The sequence below is a fragment of the Eschrichtius robustus genome, chromosome 4, assembly GCF_028021215.1.
Source record: "Eschrichtius robustus isolate mEscRob2 chromosome 4, mEscRob2.pri, whole genome shotgun sequence".
Lineage (NCBI taxonomy): Eukaryota > Metazoa > Chordata > Mammalia > Artiodactyla > Eschrichtiidae > Eschrichtius > Eschrichtius robustus.
Genome location: NC_090827.1, coordinates 19,196,101 through 19,221,201, shown reverse-complemented (window position 1 = coordinate 19,221,201; position 25,101 = coordinate 19,196,101). Strand labels below are relative to the sequence as shown.

The 25,101-nt window shown below is 38.4% G+C and overlaps 1 non-coding gene across 1 annotated transcript; it reads right to left on the bottom strand.

Moving 5' to 3' along the window:
• Positions 1–17,798: 17,798 nt before the first annotated feature.
• LOC137764506 (U6 spliceosomal RNA) lies at positions 17,799–17,905 on the bottom strand. The gene has a single exon (XR_011074008.1). It is a non-coding gene; the product is annotated as a U6 spliceosomal RNA (small nuclear RNA).
• Positions 17,906–25,101: the final 7,196 nt, after the last annotated feature.

The window sequence follows — 25,101 nt, the reverse complement described above, 5'->3', positions numbered from 1 at the left end:
AAAATTAATTAGAAAAAACATTTACAAATCTTTTTTTTGAGTATTTTCTTTTTGAAGTATAGTTGATGTACAATATTATGTAAGTTACAGGTGTACGATGTAGTGGTTCATAATTTTTAAAGGTTATATTCCATTTATAGTTATTATAGAATATTGGCTATATTCCCTGTGTTGTATACTATATCCTTGTACCTTATTTTATTTTATTTTTTTATTGAAGTATTGTTGATTTACAGTGTTTCAAGTGTACAGCAAAGTGATTCAGTTTTATATGTATATATATATATATATATATATATTCTTTTTCAGATTCTTTTCCATTATAGGTTATTACAAGATACTGAATATAGTTCCCTGTGCTATAGAGTAAGTCCTTGTTCCTTGTAGCTTATTTTATACATAATAGTTTTTACCTCCTAATCTCCTACCCCTATACTGCCCCTACCCCCTTACAAATCTTTCTTAATGACTATCTCTTTTAAAAAGTGGTTTTTACACAGAAAAAAAGAACTACCAAATTGGAAGTATGTTTATTTTTCTTTTCTTAACCCATTGGTACAAAATGGATCACTGAGGTCTTTTTCAAGGGACTACTGGAAATCATTCAGGTACACTATAATTAACCATCTCACAATATTCCAAAGTAATAGAAAGTATGTGACTAATTCTATTCTGATAGGAGACAGTAATGCCACATGACAATTATTCAAACATTTTTAAAGTATTTTTTTAAATGGAGGTTTATTAAAGTTTAGAAATTTCTAAATGAAAAAAGGTATTAGGGATTACTAAATAAGCATGAACAGGTTTTGTGGAGTGCTTACACTGTTTAGCAGGGGTCCTCAACCCCCAGGCCGTGGGAAGGTGCCTTGTCTGTTAGGAACCGGGCTGCACAGCAGGAGGTGAGCAGCCAGTGAGCAAGTGAAGCTTCATCTGCCGCTCCCCATTGCTCCCCATCACTCGCATTACCTCCTGAACTATCCCCCCGCCAACTCCCGTGCGTGGAAAAATTGTCTTCCACAAAACCAATCTCTGATGCCAAAAAGGTTGGGGACTGCTGTTATATAGTGTATTATTTTATAGTCTAAGGATCAGTTGTTAGATAAATGTCCAAAATACATAATCTATGACACAGAGTATCCAAGTTCATACTATCTCAACCCATTATATCTTTTTTTTTTTTTATAAATCTGTTTTTTTTTTTAAGTTATACAATTTTTATTTATTTATTTATTTATTTATGGCTGTGTTGGGTCTTCGTTTCTGTGCGAGGGCTTTCTCTAGTTGCGGCAAGTGGGGGCCACTCTTCATCGCAGTGTGCGGGCCTTTCATTATTGCGGCCTCTCTTGTTGCGGAGCACAGGCTCCAGACGCGCAGGCTCAGTAATTGTGGCTCACGGGCCTAGTTGCTCCGCGGCATGTGGGATCCTCCCAGACCAGGGCTCGAACCCGCGTCCCCTGCATTGGCAGGCAGACTCTCAACCACTGCGCCACCAGGGAAGCCCCAACCCATTATATCTTGATCCTTAGATACAGAGGGCTTCAGTGTGTTACTTAGAAGCTAACATCTTTGTCCTAAATTTTCATACATTCAGACATAATCTGAATAACAGTAGCCTGAAGAAAAAGCAATTTCTCTACACCATTCACCAATTACAAGCCTCCCATTTATGCACACACCTCCAAGTTTTAAAAAATGTTCTGATAACATCAACTGGAAAGGAATGGAAATTGATAAGAACGCACTTTGTATCCACCTGGGTTTTCTCTGTTTCACTTTCATAACAGGTTTTCCATAATAATTTCCAAAGTTTTTATGAGGCCAAACAAAAGCAGCATGTCATAATAGAATATTGGGGGAACCTGGTTTTCTGGTCCTGATGGCTATTACTTTCTTGGGCAATCTTGAACAAAGTCTCTTAACCTTTCTCTGGTCCTAGTTTTACAACCAATAAAATACCTTGAATTAGATCATTGTTTCTCAAAGTATGTTCCATTCATGAATGTTAAATGCTAAAGAAAGTTCTGGAAAACTGTATTAAACAAAGCTGAAGAGGTTTTTTTAGGGCAGGGCTTCTTAGAACCTTTAATGTGCCAGTGTGTATTGTGAATTTCCAAGGGGGAAATACATTATTCAGGATCTTCTAAACTTGCATGACTATACAACTCTTTTATTGAAAGCGCTTAATAGAAACACTGTTGAGAAATGCTGAACCAAGAAATTTCTGAAAAATACCATGATTCTATAATGATATCCAGGCCATTGTTCTAATCCTTTAGGGACCATATGCACATCTCAGTATCAGACTTTAAGTCTACTGTCTCAGGAATTTGTCCAGGGATTAAGAGATGCAGGTAAATGGGCTTACAAATTTTTAGTAATGTAGACTTGAATCCCAAAATATGTCAGAAGAGACACATGGAGACTTATGCCGTTACTGACATTATTACCATTTATGGGTAAAATACAATTTTTCTGACCATAGGAATGAACAATTATAGACTTTACATTAATATTTTGCTCTGACTTTACTGAAGTTGTTGAAATAAAAGTAAATTGTTTGGCAAACTTATGGTTACCTGGGGGTAAGGGAGGGAGGGATAAATTGGGAGACTGGGATTGACATATATACACTACTATATATAAACTACATAAGTAATAAGGACCCACTATATAGCACAGAGAACTCTACTCAGTACTCTATAATGGCCTATATGGGAAAAGAATCTAAAAAAGAGTGGATATATGTGTATATATATAACTGATTCACTTTGCTGTACACAAAATTGTAAATCAACTATACTCCAATAAACATTTTTTTAAAAAGTAAATTGTTTTTTTAAAACGATGATTGTTAAAACTATTAAAGCAAGAAAAAGATTTATGAGGCCAGCAGTCTTTAATAACAAATAGACTTTTTTTTTTTGGCTGCACCGTGGCATGTGGGATCTTAGTTCCCCCACCAGGGATCAAACCCGTACCCCCTTCATTGGAAGCATGGAGTCTTAACCACTGGACCGTCAGGGAAGTCCCCAGATAATAAATAGATTTTCCATTAACTCTTCCTGCCAAATTTTTTGAGGAGTGACATGTTTGCACATCATTTGCAATTTTAAAGGATTATTTTTATACCTGCTAAACTGCTCCACTGTTATTTTTGGTATTCATTTGAAGTACATTGTAACCATAATGATATCTGTTTTGAACACATTTTATTGACACTGGATTCAACTTCCTGTGGTGCTCCTTTGGCAGACATTTTAGATCATTGTTTCTCAGGTTATTGTATTTAATGGGTCAGTAAGATATATATTTCTAAAATGGGGGAGGGGAGTTTCCCAACCTTTTAATTTTGCCAAATGGGGCAAAATGAAAGCAACTAACAAAGTTAGTTAATAGAAAAATAGAAAAAAATAGTAAATGGAAAAATAGTTTCTATTAAGTGCTTTTCAGTGAAAGAGTTGTATAATCAGGCAAGTGTAGAAGATCCTGAATAATGTATTTCCCCCTTGGAAGTTTAAAAGTGACTAGCAAGAAACCCCCCTAAAAACAAGCAAACAAAAAAAGAACCAGCATCTACTATCTCCATAAGGTGAAAAAAAGAACATTTTAACATCACAAATTTATAAAGGGCATAACATCAGAATAAAAGAGTTATTTCAGTTTTAGCTTCATAAAAAGTTAAGTGCGTTGCTCCCTTTTCCCTCAGTTTCACATGGACAAGGAACAATTTTATTACAAAACTCGTTTGGTCCAGGGAACGGCCACTGTTTCTGATAGAGTGTGAGGGGCTTCCTTGCCTGGGAGGCTGGGGTCCTGGCAGGTACATGTGCATGGCTGAGGGAGAGGTTCAGAAGCCACTTCTAGGCTGCAGCGTCTGAGAGAAGAGGTGGGTTTAGTTTGTTTTGTTTGGTTTTTTAAAATCCCTCATTATTTCTTTTACACTTTCTCTTACCACCTTTTCCCTTTTCCTTTCCCCCCCTTCATTGACACCCAATGTGTTCACTTGCTTCCTCTATCCTAACTGGAAAACTCAGAACCAAAATTATATAATACTCCTTCAAATATAGTAAAGCCATTCAGGAAAAGGCCAATTCCTCCATGGCAGGGAGACGGAGGATGCAAGGGAGGGCAGGGTGGGATGGTTGTCCTAAATGTCCTTTTGGAATTTGGTATGTTAAATGTCTCTCACCATTGCCTCAGCCTTTGCCTGCCCAGCAAGGAAGCACTTTGAGTCAATTATTCTTTGAAACATTACTTTCAGTGTCACTGTGAGTTGGTGACATTTTCCTTGGCTCCCTCTCATGACCTCTTTATAATACCTATTTTAAAAATATGCCTGGTTTGACAATTCAGAATCTATCAAAAATATGGAAACATAAGTAGAAAACTGTATAAAAACTAACAAAAAAAAGTAAACAAACCTAATATATATTTTTAGCATTTAAGAGTAGTCTTAAAATCTAGACCTCTCTGGTCCCAAATAGCAGAGTCAAGGTGAAAGCTACTGAGCTGTATCTCCATTTCTCCATTTGGTCAGTGTCCAAGAGGCAAAGAAGAGGTCATTTTGTTAATTAATTAATTAATTAATTAATTTTTGGCTGCGTTGGGTCTTCGTTGCTGTGCGCGGGGCTTTCTCTAGTTGCGGTGAGCAGTGGCTACTCTTCGTTGCAGTGTGCGGGCTTCTCACTGCCGTGTCTTCTCTTGTTGCGGAGCACGGGCTCTAGGCGTGTGGCCTTCAGTAGCTGTGGCACACAGGCTCAGTAGTTGTGGCTCACAGGTTCTAGAGCGCAGGCTCAGTAGTTGTGGCGCACGGGTTTAGTTGCTCCTCGGCATGTGGCGTCTTCCCGGACCAGGGCTCGAACCTGTGTCCCCTGCATTGGCAGGTGGATTCTTAATCACTGCACCACCAGGGAAGTCCCCTCTTACATAGCTTTTATGTTCTGCTCCTCTTTTCTGATCATATCGCTTTCCTGAGAATTGGGAAATCAGGTAGCCTCCTTTCTCTCCCCAATTTAAAAAAAAAAACTCACTCTAAAGCATTGGTACTTTGTACTTACAAAAAACATTAAAAGCATAATTTGTTGTGGGTCTTTGTTGCTCAAATGTGGCATCTGGTATTGTTTCATTCGCCCATGGAAATGGGTACTACTCTGTGCAGCTATGGAAATGGTGATCTAGTCTAGGTTTTCAGCTGTATTCACAGCCAGTTCTGATACAGGCAACCATAACAAGCCTGTAGCTTTCTAAATCAGTGGTCAGAGCTAAACCAGCTTCCATTAGTTGTTTTATATTAATAGATATGACCTGTGTTTATCATGGAATTCCCACTCAATGAAGGGAGGGAAGGTTCTTTGCCTTTTCCTGCATTACCTTCAGTAGGGACGTGGCTTTTACGGGCCCTGCCTAAAGCAGGTGCCCAATAATTGCTGATCAAGACGATGGCAACTTGGCTCTCCGCTTGGTGCCTTTGTTTCCCTATAAGTAGCATATGTGTCATATGACATGTCTTTCTCCTTTCTTTGGAGAAAAATGGTGAAGACAGTTCATAGTATGGCTTGAATCTTATTTTTCTTACTTTATTAATTTGAAGGGTAAAACTCAGTAGATTTTACTATATTCCCAAAGTTGTGCTACATCAAATTCCAGAAATTTTTCATCACTCTCGAAGGAAACTCTACCCACTATCAGTCATTCCCCATTTCCCATTCTTCCCACCCTCTGGAAATCACTAATTTACTTTCTGTCTCTATGGATTTATCTATTCTGGACATTTCAGAGACATGGAATCATACAATACGTAGACTTTTGTGTCTGGCTTCTTTCACTTAGAATAATGTTTTCAAGGTTCATTCATGTACTCACATGTATCAATACTTCATTCTTTTTTTTGTAGCTGAATTGTATGGATATATTCTATTGTATGGATATACTACATTTAGTTTATCCATCCATCAGTTGATGGATATTTGGATTGTTTCCATGGTTCAGCTATTATGAACAATTCTGCTCTGAACATCTGTGTACAAGTTTTTATATGGACAGACATTTTCAATTCTCTTGGGTATATACCTAGGAGGGGTATTGCTAGGTCATATGGTATCTCTATGTTTAACTTCCTGAGGAACTGCCAAATTGTTTCCTAAATATGCTGCATGATTTTCATTTCCATCAGCAATGTGTGAGGGTTCTAATTTCTTCAAATCCTTGCCAACATTTGTTACTGTGTATTTTTTGATTATGGTCATCCTAGTGGGTATGAAGTGGTATCTCGTTGTGATTTTAATTTTCATTTCCCTATAGACTAATGATGTTGGACCTCATTTCATGTGTTTATTGGCTATTTGCATATCTCCTTTGGCTAAATGTCTATTCAAATCTTTTCCCATTTTAAAATGGGGTTATTTGTTTTTTTAAACTTTGTTTATTGTGTCTTTTTAAAAATAAACTTCATTTTTTAGAACATATTTAGATTTCCAGAAAAATTGTGAAGATAGTTCAGAGAGATAGTCCCATATACCCTGTACCTAGCCTCCCTTATTATTAACATCTTACGTTAGTATGGTACATTTGTTACAATTAATGGTACCACATTACATTTAGCTGTCATGTCTCCTTAGACTCCTCTTGTCTGTGACAGTTTCTCAGACATTCCTTGTTTTTGATGACCTTGACAATTTTGAGGAGTACTGGTCAAGTATTTTACAGAGTGTCCTTTTATTGGGATTTTCTGATATTTTTCTCATGGTTAGCCTGGGGTTGTGTGTTTTTGGGAGGAAGACCAGAGTGGTAAAGTGCTATTTTCATCACACACTATTGACATGGCTTATCATTGTTGATGTTGACCTTGATCACCTGGCTGAGGCAGTGTTTATACACTTTCTTTCATCCCTCTTTCCATACTGTACTCTTTGCAAGGAAGTCACTATGCACAACCCATATCTCAGAAGTTATATGCCATCTCCTGAGGGTAGAATATTTACATAAATTATTTGGAATTCTTCTGCATGGAAGATTTGTCTCTTTTTCATTATTTATTTATCCATTTATTCATATTCTTATGGACTCATGGATATTTACTTTATATTTAGGTTTATAATCCAATACTACTTTGTCTTATTGCTCAAATTATTCTAAACTAGGCCATCAGGAGCTCTTTCAGTTGGTTCCTGAATCCCTTTGATATATCCCTACCATTCTCTGTGTGTGTGTGTGTGTGTGTGTGTGTGTGTGTGTGTGTGTGTGTGTGTGTTTGAGCACTTCCTTAGTTTCTGGCACTATAAGATGTTCCAGGCTCTTCTTGTATATTTCTTGCATCAGTCCTAGAATCCAGGAATCCTGTTCCTTTTATTGATACCATTAAACAATGGTATTAGAAACCAAGATCTGGTTTTTTGGGTTATTTTTGTCTTGTTGCTGAATTGTAAGACTTCTTTTATATTCAGTATACATTTCCCTAATCATAAATGTGATTTACATATATTTTCTCCTACTCCTTGTGTTGTTTTTACACTTTCTTTATAGTCTTCTTTGAAATACAAAATTTTTAATTTTTGATGAAGTCTATCTATTTTTCTTTTGTCATTTGTGCTTTGGTGACATATCAAATAAACAACTGCTTAATCCAAAGTGATGAAGATTTACGTCTATGTTTTCTTCTAAGAGTTTTATAGTTTTAGCTTTTACATTTAGGTCTTTGGTCTATTTTACGTTAATTTTTTTTTTAAACATCTTTATTGGAGTATAATTGCTTTACAATGGTGTGTGAGTTTCTGCTTTATAACAAAGTGCATCAGTTATACATATACATAGGTCCCCATATCTCTTCCCTCTTGCATCTCCCTCCCTCCCACCATCCTTATCCCACCCCTCTAGGTGGTCACAAAGCACTGAGCTGATCTACCTGTGCTATACGGCTGCTTCCCACTAGCTATCTATTTTACATTTGGTAGTGTATATATGTCCATGCCACTCTCTCACTTTGTCCCAGCTTACCCTTCCCCCTCCCCGTATCCTCAAGTCCATTCCCTAGTAGGTCTGTGTCTTTATTCCTGTCTTGCCCCTAGGTTATTCATAACCATTTTTTTTTTCGATTCCATATATATGTGTGTTAGCATACGGTATTTGTTTTTCTCTTTCTGACTTACTTCACTCTGTATGACACTCTAGGTCCATCCACCTCACTACAAATAACTCAGTTTTGTTTCTTTTTATGGCTGAGTAATATTCCATTGTATATATGTGCCACATCTTCTTTATCCATTCATCTGTTGATGGACACTTAGGTTGCTTCTATGTCCTGGCTATTGTAAATAGAGCTGCAATGAACATTTTGGTACATGACTCTTTTTGAATTATGGTTTTCTCAGGGTATATGCCCAATAGTGGGACTGCTGGATCGTACGGTAGTTCTATTTTTAGTTTTTTAAGGAACCTCCATAATGTTCTCCATAGTGCCTGTTTCAGTTTACATTCCCACCAACAGTGCAAGAGGATTCCCTTTCCGCCACACCCTCTCCAGCATTTATTTTTTCTAGATTTTTTGATGATGGCCATTCTGACCGGTGTGAGATGATACCTCATTGTAGTTTTGAGTTGCATTTCTCTAATGATTAATGATGTTGAGCATTCTTTCATGTGTTTGTTGGCAATCTGTATATCTTCTTTGGAGAAATGTCTATTTAGGTCTTCTGCCCATTTTTGGATTGGGTTGTTTCTTTTTTTGTTATTGAGCTGCATGAGCTGCTTGTAAATTTTGGAGATTAATCCTTTGTCAGTTGCTTCATTTGCAAATATTTTCTCCCATTCTGAGGGTTGTCTTTTCATCTTGTTTATGGTTTCCTTTGCTGTGCCAAAGCTTTGAAGTTTCATTAGGTCCCATTTGTTTATTTTTCTTTTTATTTCCATTTATCTAGGAGGTGGGTCAAAAAGGAACTTGCTGTGATTTATGTCAGAGAGTGTTCTGCCTATGTTTTCCTCTAAGAGTTTGATAGTGTCTGGCCTTACATTTAGGTCTTTAATCCATTTTGAGTTTATTTTTGTGTATGGTGTTAGGGAGGGTTCTAATTTCATTCTTTTACATGTAGCTGTCCAGTTTCCCCAGCACCACTTATTGAAGAGACTGTCTTTTCTCCACTGTATATTCTTGCCTCTTTTATCAAAGATAAGGTGACCATATGTGCGTGGGTTTATCTCTGGGCTTTCTATCCTGTTACATTGATCTATATTTCTGTATTTGTGCCAGTACCATACTGTCTTGATTATTGTAGCTTTGTAGTATAGTCTGAAGTCAGGGAGTCTGATTCCTCCAGCTCCGTTTTTCTTTCTCAAGATTGCTTTGGCTATTCGGGGTCTTTTGTGTTTCCATACAAATTGTGAAATTTTTTGTTCTAGTTCTGTGAAAAATGCCAGTGGTAGTTTGATAGGGATTGAATTAAATCTGTAGATTGCTTTGGGTAATATAGTCATTTTCACAATGTTGATTCTTCCAAACCAAGAACATGGTATATCTCTCCATCTATTTGTATCATCTTTAATTTCTTTCATCAGTGTCTTATAGTTTTCTGCATACAGGTCTTTTGTCTCCTTAGGTAGGTTTATTCCTAGGTATTTTATTCTTTTTGTTGTAATGGTAAATGGGAGTGTTTTCTTAATTTCACTTTCAGATATTTCATCATTAGTGTATAGGAATGCAAAAGATTTCTGTGCATTCATTTTGTATCCTGCAACTTTACCGAATTCATTGATTAGCTCTAGTAGTTTTCTGGTAGTATCTTTAGGATTCTCTATGTATAGTATCATGTCATCTGCAAACAGTGACAGCTTTACTTCTTCTTTTCCGATTTGGATTCCATTTATTTCTTTTTCTTCTCTGATTGCTGTGGCTAAAACTTCCAAAACTATGTTGAATAAGAGAGGTGAGAGTGGGCAACCTTGTCTTGTTCCTGATCTTAGTGGAAATGGTTTCCGTTTTTCACCATTGAGGATGGTGTTGGCTGTGGGTTTGTCATATATGGCCTTTATTATGTTGAAGAAAGTTCCCTCTATACCTACTTTCTGGAGGGTTTTTATCATAAATGGGTGTTGAATTTTGTTGAAAGCTTTCTGTGCATCTATTGAGATGATTATATGGTTTTTCTCCTTCAATTTGTTAATATGGTGTATCACATTGATTGATTTGTGTATATTGAAGAATCCTTGCATTCCTGGGATAAACCCCACTTGATCATCGTGTGTGATCCTTTTAATGTGCTGTTGGACTCTGTTTGCTAGTATTTCGTTGAGGATTTTTGCATCTATGTTCATCAGTGATATTGGCCTGTAATTTTCTTTCTTTGTGACATCCTTCTCTGGTTTTGGTATCAGGGTGATGGTGGCCTCGTAGAATGAGTTTGGGAGTGTTCCTCCCTCTGCTATATTTTGGAAGAGTTTGGGAAGGATAGGTGTTAACTCTTTTCTAAATGATTGATAGAATTCACCTGTGAAGCCATCTGGTCCTGGGCTTTTGTTTGTTGGAAGATTTTTAATCACAGTTTCAATTTCAGTGCTTGTGATTGGTCTGTTCATATTTTCTATTTCTTCCTGGTTCAGTCTCGGAAGGTTGTGCATTTCTAAGAATTTGTCCATTTCTTCCAGGTTGTACATTTTATTGGCATATATTTGCTTGTAGTAATCCCTCATGATCCTTTGTATTTCTGCAGTGTCAGTGGTTACTTCTCCTTTTTCATTTCTAATCTATTGATTTGAGTCTTCTCCCTTTTTTTCTTGATGAGTCTGGCTAATGGTTTATCAATTTTGTTTATCGTCTCAAAGAACAAACTTTTAGTTTTATTGACCTTTGCTATCATTTCCTTCATTTCTTTTTCATTTATTTCTGATCTGATCTTTATGATTTCTTTCCTTCTGCTAGCTTTGGGGTTTTTTTGTTCTTCATTCTCTAATTGCTTTAGGTGTAAGGTTAGGTTGTTTATTTGAGATGTTTCTTGTTTCTTAAGGTAGGATTGTACTGCTATAAACCTCCCTCTTAGAACTGCTTTTGCTGCATCCCATAGGTTTTGGGTCGTTGTGTTTTCATTGTCATTTGTTTCTAGGTATTTTTTGATTTCCTCTTTGATTTCTTCAGTGATCTCTTGGTTATTAAGTAGTGTATTGTTTAGCCTCCATGTGTTTGTATTTTTTACAGATTTTTTCCTGTAACTGACATCTAGTCTCATAGCGTTGAGGTCGGAAAAGATACTTGATAGGATTTCAATTTTCTTAAATTTACCAAGGCTTGATTTGTGACCCAAGATATGATCTATCCTGGAGAATGTTCCATGAGCACTTGAGAAAAATGTGTATTATTTTGTTTTTGGATGAAATGTCCTATAAATATCAATTAAGCCCATCTTGTTTAATGTATCATTTAAAGCTTGTGTTTCCTTATTTATTTTCATTTTGGATGATCTGTCCATTGGTGAAAGTGGGGTGTTAAAGTCCCCTACTATGACTGTGTTACTATCGATTCCCCTTTTATGGCTGTTAGTATTTGCCTTATGTATTGAGGTGCTCCTATGTTGGGTGTATAAATATTTACAATTGTTATATCTTCTTCTTGGATTGATCCCTTGATCATTATGTAGTGTCCTTCTTTGTGTCTTGTAATAGTCTTTGTTTTAAAGTCTATTTTGTCTGATATGAGAATTGCTACTGCAGGTTTCTTTTGATTTCCATTTGCATGTAATATCTTTTTCTATCCCCTCACTTTAAGTCTGTATGTTTCCCTAGGTCTGAGGTGGGTCTCTTGTAGACAGTATATATATGGGTCTTGTTTTTGTATCCATTCAGTCAGTCTATGTCTTTTGGTTGGAGCATTTAATCCATTTACATTTAAGGTAATTATTGATATGTATTTTCCTATTACCATTTTCCTAATTTTTTCGGGTTTGTTATTGCAGGACTTTTCCTTCTATTGTGTTTCCTGCCTAGAGAAGTTCCTTTAGCATTTGTTGTAAAGCTGGTTTGGTGGTGCTGAATTCTCTTAGCTTTTGCTTGTCTGTAAAGGTTTTAATTTCTCCGTCGAATCTGAATGAGATCCTTGCTGGGTAGAGTAATCTTGGTTGTAGGTTTTTCTCCTTCATCACTTTAAATATGTCCTGCCACTCCCTTCTGGCTTGCAGAGTTTCTGCTGAAAGATCAGCTGTTAACCTTGTGGGGATTCCCTTGTGTGTTATTTGTTGTTTTTCCCTTGCTGCTTTTAATATTTTTTCTTTGTATTTAATGTTTGATAGTTTGATTAATATGTGTCTTGGCGTGTTTCTCCTTGGATTTACCCTGTATGGGACTCTCTGTGCTCCCTGGACTTGATTAACTATTTCCTTTCCCATATTAGGGAAGTTTTCAACTATAATCTCTTCAAATATTTTCTCAGTCCCTTTCTTTTTCTCTTCTTCTTCTGGGACCCCTATAATTCGAATGTTGGTGCGTTTAATGTTGTCCCAGAGGTCTCTGAGACTGTCCTCAATTCTTTTCTTTTTTCTTCATTCTGCTCTGCAGAAGTTATTTCCACTGTTTTATCTTCCAGGTCACTTATCTGTTCTTCTGCCTCAGTTATTCTGCTCTTGATCCCTTCTAGAGAATTTTAAATTTCATTTATTGTGTTTTTCAGCACTCTTTGTTTGCTCTTTAGTTCTTCTAGGTCCTTGTTAAACGTTTCTTGTATTTTCTCCATTCTATTTCCAAGATTTTGGATCACCTTTACTATCATTATTCTGAATTCTTTTTCAGGTAGACTGCCTATTTCCTCTTCATTTGTTAGGTCTGGTGGGTTTTTGCCTTGCTCCTTCATCTGCTTTGTGTTTCTCTGTCTTCTCATTTTGCTTAACTAACTGTGTTTGGTGTCTCCTTTTCACAGGCTGCAGGTTTGTAGTTCCCGTTGTTTTTGGTGTCCGCCCCCAGTGGCTAAGGTTGGTTCAGTGGGTTGTGTAGGCTTCCTGGTGGAGGGGACTAGTGACTGTGTTCTGGTGGATGAGGCTGGATCTTGTCTTTCTGGTGGGCAGGACCACATCTGGTGGTATATTTTGGGGTGTCTGTGGCCTTATTATGATTTTAGGCAGCCTCTCTGCTAATGGATGGGGTTGTGTTCCTGTCTTGCTAGTTGTTTGGCATAGGGTGTCCAGCACTGTAGCTTGCTGGTCATTGAGTGGAGCTGGGTCTTGGTGTTGAGATGGAAATCTTTGGGAGATTTTCCCCTTTTGATATTATGTGGAGCTGGGAGGTCTCTTGTGGGCCAGTGTCCTGAACTTGGCTCTCCCACCTCAGAGGCACAGCCCTGACGCCTGGCTGAAGTACCAAGAGCCTGTCATCCACACTGTTCAGAATAAAAGGGAGGGAAAAAAAGAAAGAAAGAAAGAAGATAAAATAGAATAAAATAAAATAAAGTTATTAAAATAAAAACTAAAAAATAATTATTAAAAAAATTTTAAGTAGTAAATAAATTTTAAAAAATTTAGAAAAGAAGGAAATAAAGAAGAGAGCAACCAAACCAAAAAACAAATCCACCAATGATAACAAGTGCTAAAAACTATACTAAAAAAACAAAAAAAAAAACCCAAAATGGACAGACAGAAACCTAGGTCAAATGGTAAAAGCAAATCTATACAGACAAAATCACGCACAGAAGCATACACATACACACTCACAAAAAGAGAAAAAGGGAAAAAAAAAATATCGCTGCTCCCAAAGTCCACCTCCTCAATTTGGGATGATTCGTTGTCTATTCAGGTATTCCACAGATGCAGGGTACATCAAGTTGATTGTGGAGCTTTAATCCGCTGCTCCTGAGGCTGCTGGGAGAGATTTCCCTTTCTCTTCTTCGTTCGCACAGCTCCCGGGGTTCAGCCTTGGATTTGGACCCGCCTCTGCGTGTAGGTCACCTGAGGGCGTCTGTTCCCCACCCAGACAGGACGGGGTTAAAGGAGCAGCTGATTCAGGGGCTCTGGCTCACTCAGGCCGGGGGGAGGGAGGGGTACGGAGGAGGCGGGGCGCGCCTGCGGCGTCAGAGGCCAGCGTGACGTTGCACCAGCCTGAGGCGCGCCGTGCTTTCTCCCGGGGAAGTTGTCCCTGGATCACGGGACCCTGGCAGTGGTGGGCTGCACAGGCTCCCGGGAGGGGAGTTGTGGAGCGTGACCTGTGCTCGCACACAGGCTTCTTGGTGGCGGCAGCAGCAGCCTTAGCGTCTCATGCCCGCCTCTGGGGTCCGCGCTGATATCCGCAGCTTGCGCCCGCCTCTGGGGCTCGTTTATGTGGCGCTCTGAATCCCCTCTCCTCGCACACCAGGAAACAAAGAGGCAAGAAAAAGTCTCTTGCCTCTTCGGCAGCTGCAGACTTTTTCCCGGATTCCCTCCCGGCCAGCTGTGGCGCACTAGCCCCTTCAGGCTGTGTTCACGCCGCCAACCCCATTCCTTTCCCTGCGAGCCGACCTCCGAAGCCCGAGCCTCAGCTCCCAGCCCCGCCCGCCCCGGCAGGTGAGCAGACAAGCCTCTCAGGCTGGTGAGTGCTGGTCGGCACCGATCCTCTGTGCGGGAATCTCTCTGCTTTGCCCTCCGCACCCCTGTGGCTGCACTCTCCTCCGTGGCTCCGAAGCTTCCCCCCTCCGCCACCTGCAGTCTCCTCCCGCGAAGGGGCTCCTAGTGTGAGGAAACTTTTCCTCCTTCACGGCTCCCTCCCACTGGTGCAGGTCCTGTCCCTATTCTTTTGTCTCTGTTTTTTCTTTTTTCTTTTGCCCTACCCAGGTACGAGGGGAGTTTCTTGCCTTTTGGGATGTCTGAGGTCTTCTGCCAGCATTCAGTAGGTGTTCTGTAGGAGTTGTTCCACATGTAGATGTATTTCTGATGTATCTGTGGGGAGGAAGATGATCGCCACGTCTTACTCTTCCGCCATCTTGAAACTCCCCTTACGTTAATTTTTGTATTTTGCGAGGTAATGGTCAGAGAACTTCATTCTTTTGCATTTGGATATCCAGTTGTCCTAGCACCATTTGTTGAAAAGATTATTCTTTCCCCACTGAATTGTCTTGACATCCTTGTCAAAAATGTAAGGATTTGTTTCTGGATTCTCAATTCTATCCCATTGATCTATATGTCTATCTCTTTTTTTAAAATTAATTAATTTTATTTTTGGCTGTGTTGGGTCTTCATTGTGGTGCGCAGGCTTCTCATTGGTGTGGCTTCTCTTGTTGTGGAGCACGGGCTCTAGGTGCGCAGGCTTCAGTAGTTGCAGCACACGGGCTCAGTAGTTTCGGCTCACGGGCTCTAGAGTGCAGGCTCAGTAGTTGTGGTGCACGGGCTTCAGTAGTTGTGGTATGCGGGCTCAGTAGTTGTGGCACGTGGGCTTAGTTGCTCCACAGCATGTGGGATCTTCCTGGACCAGGGATCGAATTGGTGTCCCCTGCATTGGCAGGTGGATTCTTAACCATTGCGCCACCAGGGAAGTCCCTATATGTCTATCTTTAAGCCAGTACTTCATTGTTTTGATTACTATAGTTTTGTTGTGGCTTGAATCTTTCAGTAATATAATTAACACAATGCATTTAGTAGTCCTAGTGGTGAGCTGCAAGAGGCTGTCCAGGTGACCTCACATAGCGTGGTCCAGATTTTTATTTGCTCCAAACTGGACTGGAACCTTTACTCACTTGCCACAGCCGGAATGTAGGAGGTGTACACAGGGACTGTGAAATTCCTTTAGGGCATAATAACATGGTGTGACATTGACCAGACCTGTAAACTGAGCAGCTCTAAATACATACAGACAAAGCCACTAGCAGGATAAAGGGAGGGTGCTTTGGGTATCAGATATAAAATTCACACTTAGTTTGCTGTTTCTGAGGAGTTTTTAGAGATGCTCTCTCCAGATGCACAGCCCAAGGGGCTGCAGTAAATGTTACCCTTGCTTAGCCACTCTGCCTTCCACGTCACTCCTGCTTGGCTCACTGCTCCCAAGACTTGGGTCTGTGAGATCTTCTGTAGGTCTATGGTGGTAGCATGCTCTTGGTGTCCATATAAACGGATCCATTTTAAAGGGATACTTCATAGACACTTTTTAGAAAATATGCTTATGCCATGGTTGTGTATCTGAAAAGAAATGGTTTTCTAGATGTGCTAAATCTTTATCTCCTTGGTCCAAATTTTCAGTGACGTTGGTCAGTTAAGCATTGTACACTTAAGAAACTGGCAGTGAAGAATACAATGAATATTAGCACAGTTTGGTACCACTGGCTTCATGCTAATGTACCGTCTATTTTACCTATCATGACTTTTGCACCATGAGTTCTAATAACAATAAATTTTGTAATTCCTTCCTGTGGTAATTTCATAGATTATGATTTAATTTTTAGAGAAAACAGGTGGCATTTACACACAAGTCAAGAAGCATTAGAGGAACCAGGAATGTAATATACAACATGATAAATATAACACTGCTTGCTGTATGTTATATAGAAAGTTAAGAGACTGAATCCTGAGAGTTCTCATCACAAGAAAAAAAATTTTTCTGTTTCTTTAATTTTGTACCTAAAGGAGATGATGGATGTTTGGTAAACTTACTGTGATCATCACTCCTCAGTGTATGTAAATCAAATCTTTATGCTGTACACCTTAAACTTACACAGTGCTGTCAGTTATATCATATAAATTATAGCATATAAAACTGGAAGAAAAACAAAGAATTGTATACTTGAATGGTAATTTTGAGTGAAATTCCAGAGGCTGAATATGGACTGTTACGAGTGAGAAACTCCTGGGACCACAGTGTTTGGGGAAAGTCCCCGCAGCTCTGTGGTTCTTACCTCCAGGAATGCTACCAGATTTTCATGGTGAAGTTATATATGTGAATGATCTAGATACACCAATTAAAGACAGAGATTGTTAACGTGGATTAAGAAAAACAAGACCTAACTATAAGAAACCCATTTTATATATAAAGGCTGAGATAGATTATAAATAAAGGGATGGAGAAAGATATACCATGATAACATTAACTAAAGAAAGTTGGAGTATCTGTATTAATTTCAGAAAAAGCTGACTTCTGAACAAGAAAGATTATCCGGAATAAAATGAGGCAGTACATCATGATGAAGGGTGTCATTCTCCAAGAAGACATAACAACCCTAAACAAGAATGCACCTAAATATGTACCAAAATACTTGAGTTAAAACTGAGAGAACTGAAAGGAGTTATAGACAAATCCACTATTTTCGTTAGAGGCTTCAACATCCCTCTATTAATAACTGATGGATCAAGCAGGCAGTAAATCAGTAAGGATATGGATAACCTGAGTAGCACTATCAATCAACTGGATCTTGTTTTTATTTTATTTTATTAACATCTTTATTGGAGTATAATTGCTTTACAATGGTGTGTTAGTTTCTGCTTTATAACAAAGTGAATCAGCTATACATATACATATATCCCCATATCTCTTCCCTCTTGTGTCTCCCTCCCTCCCACCCTCCCTATCCCACCCCTCTAGGTGGTCACAAAGCACCGAGCTGATCTCCCTGTGCTATGCGGCTGCTTCCCACTAGCTATCTATTTTACGTTTGGTAGTGTATATATGTCCATGCCACTCTCTCACTTTGTCCCAGCTTACCCTTCCCCCTCCCCCTGTCCTCAAGTCCATTCTCTAGTAGGTCTGCGTCTTTATTCCTGTCCTGCCCGTAGGTTCTTCATGACCATTTTTTTTTTTTTTAGATTCCATATATGTGTGTCAGCATACGGTATTTGTTTTTCTCTTTCTGACTTACTTCACTCTGTATGACAGACAAAAATATGGAACGCTTCACGAATTTGCGTGTCATCCTTGCGCAGGGGCCATGCTAATCTTCTCTGTATCATTCCAATTTTAGTATATGTGCTGCCGAAGCGAACACAATTAACTGGATCTTATTGACACCTGCAGACCACTCTATCCAACAACAGCAGAACACACATTCTTCTTAAGCTCATGCAACATTCACCAAGATAGGCCACAAAACACACCTTAACAAACTTAGAAATCATACAAAGAATGTTCTCACCACAATGGAATTAAACTAGAAATCAGTAGCAGAAATATAGCTGGATCATCCTCCAAATACTTGGAAATTAAACAACACACTTCTGAATAACCCATGAGTCAAAGAAGAAGTCTCCAAAAAATCTAGAAATATTTTGAATTCTACTTGAAAGACATCTCAAAAGAAAAGACTGAAAAACTTGACAACACAAACAATAAAATGTTTGATTGTCAGAAAACATCACCAAGAAAATGGAAAGAAACAAGCTGGGAAAAATATTTACAGCAAATATGACAAATACAAATACAACATACATATTTTTTAAAAGAAACAAAAATTTTCCTATTACATTATGAAATAGGTAAAAAATGATACTATTCCAGTAGCTATATATTTGAGATTAGTGCACTTTACTGAATGCATGCTAAAATCTATTTTTAAAAATTCTATGCAAAGTTGATAGTTTAGTAAGAAAGGCACTTTCCAACTTTGTTAGTGATAATTTGTTGCAACCGTCCTAGAAAACAATATGGCTAGTAATCAAGAGCATTAATAATGTTCAAATACTTTAACCTAGGGTTTCCACTTCTAAAATATGACAAAAGTTTACACACAAAGGCATGCCTTATATGAATGAAAACCTGGAGCACAGAAATCCACAGTAAACCAGTGCTTACAAATATCATGATAAATCTGCTTGGTGAGATTTCAAGAAGCTATCAAATATTAGTTTACCAAGTTTTTAAATGATAGAACATGTTTTGAGAATAAACAATATACAAAGTTATAGCTATAGAATAAATACAATTTTATGTTAAAATGAATAGAAAAAGAAAATAAGGAATTATGGCAGAGTAATTATTGCTGCTGTATTACATCTATATATTAAATTTATGGGTCATTTTAGTTTTTTTTTTTTTACTTCTTTAGAATTTTTTGGTATATTCCATATTTTCTAAGTGAATCTTCAGTACTTTAATGATCAGTAATAAAACCAGTAAGTAAATAAACAAAAAATTAACTCCCAGTTTCTGGAATCCTCTGTTTCCTGTTATTCCTCCTGCTAGACTCTTAAGCATCTTCCAAGGTACAGGTCAAAGGTCACCTCTGTGAAGTCTTCCTAGACCCTCAGAGTTAGTCACTCCCTCCTCTGTTTCTGTCAACTCTTTGCCTGCAGCTCTCTCCCTCACGCATCACAGTGACTCATTTATTTGTTGCTCCCACTAGACTGAGGATCAAGGGCAATGTTTTGTCATCTTGTCTCCGTGGTATCCAGGACAGCATCTGGTACAAAACAGACATTTAATTCATCATTATTATTATTATTGACAGGCTCAGTTCACAATCCCCCTGATTCTCTTGCTTGCGATACATATCCTTTCCCAGCTGATATTCCTAAGAAACCAAAGAACTAGGAAGATATGAGGGAAGAGACATTTCTCAGATCCATCAAGGATTGACTTCTGTTTTCCTGCTCATGGCCACATGATCCAAGGTGAGTGTCATTTCTCTCCCTGGCAGAAGAAATTACATTATCTTTTGAAACAGAATGAGTAATTTGTAGTTGATTCCTGCCACAGCTGAACTCTGATCTTTTGTTTTCTATAGTGAATGGGTTAGACTGTTCTAAATAAAATCAGTCAAAAACTTTTAGGTGAAAACATCCTTATGTCTTAGGTCTCTTCTCTAGCACCCTTAAGACCGGGTCCTGAGAGTAGCCTTTCTTGATTCAGGTCTGTGAAGCAGACGGGCCTAGATTTTCTCACTCCATGAATACCTAGTAAGAAACTTTCCCACATGTTTTATGCTACTGAGATGGTTACAAAATGCATTTGCTAGGTGGCAAAATGAGTCCCAAACTTTGATGATGCTTAAGGCTGCTTTTCCTCCTGAAAATGAAAACCAGGTAAAAAAAATGAGATAAAAGTGTACACATTACTGAATGACACGAGATGAAAGTGAATGATCTTGAATCCAAAAAGGTGAGCTCTTATTCTATGCATATGTCCAACCCAATGACAGTGGGTTCTTTTTTCCCTGTGTGAAATTTAATATTCTGTGTCAACTTAGCTAGGTTACAGTATCCAGATACTTGGTCAAACATTATTCTAGATGTTTCTGTGAAGGCATTTTTTAAGTGAGATTAACATTTGAATGTTTATGTGATATATATATATATATATATATATATATATATATATATATATATATATATATATATATATATATATATATATACACACACACACACACACAATGGAATAATACTCAGCCATAAAGAGAATGAAATTTTGCCATTTGCAGCAACATGGATAGACTTGGAGGGCATTATGCTAAGTGAAATAAGTCAGACAGAGAAAGACAAATACTGTATGATATCACTTATATGTGGAATCAAAAAAATAAAACAAACTAGTGAACATAACAAAAAAGAAGCAGACTCACAGATTTAGAGAACAAACTAGTGGTTACCAGTGGGGAGAGGCAATACAGGGGTAAGGGATTAAGAGGTACAAACTATTAGGTATAAAATAAGCTACAAGGATATATTGTACAAAACAGGGAATATAGCAAACATTTTATAATGACTATAAATGGAATGTAACCTTTAAAAAATATGAATCCCTATATTGTACACCTGTAACATATAATATTGTATATCAACGATACTTCAGTTAAAAAATTAAAGTATTAAAAAAACTTAAATCTTTAACTTAAGCAGATTACCCTCCATAGTGTAGGTGGATCTTATCAAATCATATAAAGGCCTTAATAGAAAAAGACTGACTTCCCCAAGCAAGAAGGAATTCTGCCTGCAGACTGCTTTTGGACTCAAACTGCAGGTCCTCCCTGAGTCTCCAGCCTGCCAGCCTACCCTGCAGATTTTGGACTTGCTAAGCCTCCAAATCATGTGAGCTTATTTCTTAAAATAAATCTCTCTCTCTATATATATACACATCCTGTAGCTTCTGTTTCTCTGGATAACCCTGACTAATACACCCTGCTACAGCTGAGTTGTTAGATCAAGTGATACCCCTGTTGCATTCTACTACTGGGAAATAAATTTAATAAAGTTGTGTAAAACCATTTCAAGCTGTGGATGAAAGGAGAGTACAATCCTTAATTATTAACAAGGACATCTACCTCTTCAGGAATATTAACTATTTTACTGTTAGCCTTCTTTTTAAAGATAAAGCCACTTTAACAGTGTACTGGATCTGTGATTTTCCTTGGATCTTCAAGCATGATGATACGGGAAATGTTGAATATCCCCAATCTTGCTTCAATTCATTGGTAATGGAGAGTAGCCAGATATGGCAACATCTACTTCTTGATCAGCCATCACCTCTACCGTGGTGACTTTAAGTGTTAGGGAATGATTCCGAATTCGTTTCAATGGTTGTTGTAACGAATTACCATAAACTGAAACAGAAATACTTTCTTCCACAGAAGTCCAAAGCGAGCTTCAAGGTGTCAGCAGGTCCATGCTCCCTCCAGAGGCTGTAGGGAACAAGTCATTCCTTGCCTCTTCCAGCTTCTGATGGCTGCCAGCATTCCTTGACGTGTGGCTGCATCCCTCCAAATCTCTGCCTTCCCAGCCACATTAGTTGTCATTTCTCTTTCATCACCTTTAATCTGGTATAGTTTTGAAGTCCTCCCTTGACTCTCATGACCTTGAGAATTTTGGAGATCGGAGGCCAATCATTTTTTATAATATCCCTCAGTTTGAGTTTGTCTGATGCCTCCTCATGGGTAGATTCTGTTATGTTTCTTTGGCAGGGATATCACAGAAGTGGTCCTGTGTGGCTCACTGTGGCCTGTTAGGGCACACATTTTATAATACTTTGTTCCATTACTGGTGATACTAACCACGATCACTTGGTTAGGATGGTGGTTGCCAGGCTTCTCCAATGTAAGTTTACTATGTCTTTCTTAATAATTGAGTATTTTGAGGGGTGGTACTTTGAGGTTATGTAAATGCCCTGTTCCTCATCAGACTTTCAATTTCCCCATTTATCTATCTAGATATTTATATAATGAATTCCTATGTTGTTTCCTGGGTTTTAATTCATTACTCTCATTATTTATTTTGATGCTCTGACTCAGATATAGCCAGTAGCAGCCTAGATATTTATATAATGAATTCCTATGTTGTTTCCTGGGTTTTAATTCATTACTCTCATTATTTATTTTGATGCTCTGACTCAGATATAGCCAGTAGCAGCCTCTTCAAACTGGATTCTGTTTCCTTTTGACATCATTTTTTTTTTTTTTGGAGCACTTCCTTAGTTATGGCAGAACAGGATATTCCAGGCTTATTTCTTACTTTCCCTGTCTCAGCTTTGGAATCAGCTCTTTTCCCAAGGATCTCTGATTCCTTTAGTGTAGAATAGTATTTAGAAGCCAAGACCTGGTGCTGGGTGTGGTCATTTCCATTGGGAAGTTGCTACTCCCAAGCCCTTTCAAGAACTAGGCAATTTATATATATATACATGTTTACAATTATATTTATCTATCTACATATATTGAAAACCATGTGTTCACATTAATATCTCCAATTCCAGTCCAACAAAACTGGGTCTATTCTAATTTTCTCCCTTTCCATATTTGTAACTCCCTTCTCTGATAGTGAGAAACTTGACTTCCACTATCCATAATACATTTACTGATTTGACCAAGCCTCTTCATCTTGCTCACGCTCTGACACCCTGCTTTGTGTCATGATAGCTCCTCTTCACACCTTTGCCAACGCCTACCTTCCTCTGCCCCTTATAATGGCTTTTGGACTGAATTGTTTAGAAAAGAAAGGGAAGGGAAATGAAAGAGGAAGAGAAAAATAATATTCAGCCAATTTTTGTTAAATGTGCACTATGGGCAAAGGATTATCCTAGGTTCTCTTTGGGATACAAATAATAATAATAATAAAATGCATCAGAGCTTAGAGATTTAGCAGTCAGCTGGGCTAGGTTATACTGCGATAGCAAACGGCTCCTACATCTCAGGGGCTGAAGACCACAAAGGTCCATTTCTCACTCACATTTTGTGTCCTTCGTGTCTCTGCTCTATCTCGTCTTTATTCCAGGACCAGGCTAAAGGAACAAACCATTCCTGAGATGTGCTAATCTGGGGATGGTCTTGCAGTAGAGGAAATAACAGGATGGTTGGAACCATATGATAAGTCTTAAAGTTTCTGACTGGAAGTTGCCTATGTCATTTCTGCTCACATTTCACTGAACAATGCAGGTTATAAGACCAAACTTGACATTATTGGGGCAAAGAGGTACAATCTCTCTGCAGAGAGAGGAAGCGATATTTGAAAAAAAATCATGCAATAAACCACATAGATCTGTGGACCTATACACTTAACTACCAGGCACGATATAATAGAGGAAAATGCATACTCCATTTAATCCCACTTTACACTAAGATGGATAGGAAATATATAGCAAACTGAAGGGTATGGCCCTTATGCTATCAAGACATTTTGTGGTCTTGAAGAAAAAAAGATTTCAGGTAAAAGTGAGAAATAGATAAAAATGGCAATAAGGACACTTGCCTGGGTAGGATAAGCAGAGGAAATAAGGAAAGCAGTACGTTCTTTAAGACCTGGAGAAGGAACATAAAATAATATGTAACATTCCTGAGGAGGTCGATTTTCAAGTTAATAATTAAGGTTTGCACCCTCCTCTCACCAGCAGCCCTAAAGGGTTCTGTAGAGCTTTATCAGATTCATTTCCCAGCAGTGGAATCCCAGAGGCGTGTTTCTTGGACTAACAATTTATTTGTAACAGGGGAAGAAAAAACCCACTATCACTGGACTGGATAGATGGATAGAATAAAAAACTATATTTCAGATTTTTCCCAGTTTAATGATTGAAAAATGGTATCTCAGTGTAGTTTTAGTTCAGATTTCACTTATTATGAGTGAGGATGAGCATCTCTTATGTTTTTATGCCTCCATTTCCATTTCAGTGGGCTGTTTTTATTCATACCCTGCACCTACTTTTCTGTTGGGTTTTGAGTCTTTTTCTAATTGATTCCTAAGAAAGGTTGAGAAGGATTTTGTTGGTCTGGGCTGTGATGAGGAATTCTGCCAGAACTGTGCCAGGTGCTAGGGGTGGATGGGACACGGTCCTCGTGCTGGGTGTCGGCCAGTCTGTAGGGAAGACGGGTTGACTACGGCAAACGGAAAGACTCACCTGTTTCGAGTATTTGGGAAATAGCAGCCAGTTCAAGGGTGGGGCTTAGAGTTCACGGAGGCCCTGGAAGGAGCACAGTCCCATCCAGGGTAAAGAGAAGCTCTTAGTGTCAGGCATTCTAGGAGCAGACGCTGAGATGGAGGTTCTTTTTCAAGCGAGTCCTCTCAGGAGAAGATGAGTGAGAGAACCAGGACAGGTCAAAGGAGGAAAACCAAGCTGGAATGTGGTCTCCGTGGGAGACTAGCTTCAGCTGGGCCCCTGGGAAGCTCCAGAGCATGAACTGCCCCCCAGAGCTGGCTGTCCCTCCCTTGAGAGAAGCAACTTGCTCTTCGTACTCCATTTCGGTAAGTCCTTGGTGGAAAAATGTAGTATGGTACCGTGAGATCTACAGTAATATACATATTTGGCAAAACCAAAACATTATACATTATTGGAAATCAAGTACCACCTGGTTGCACTGAAATAGTAATTTATGAATGCATGTAAAAGTAAACTCAGATTTCAAATCCACCTGGTAGGCAGTTTTGGCTGATACGTTTTATGAGCGGCACAAGAAGTATATACTGTTAACTTTGTTTAAGATTTCACTTTGAAGGATACATACTAACAAATATAGCTCTATATACATGAGCCCTGCTTCTGGCTCCATTGTGCACTTACAGAAAAATACACATGTTAATTTCCGTATCTAAGTTGAAACTATTACCACGGTTTGTACAAATCTTACTACCCGACCTTCATTGCAAGACGTGGAGGTGAAATAAATTCAGAATTTAATTTTTTTTTTTTTTTAAAGTGGGGAGGACATGGCTTCCAGGTCAAGACGGTTTGGGTTTGTTGGAGAGCAGGGCTCGGGAGAAGAGGGCAGCT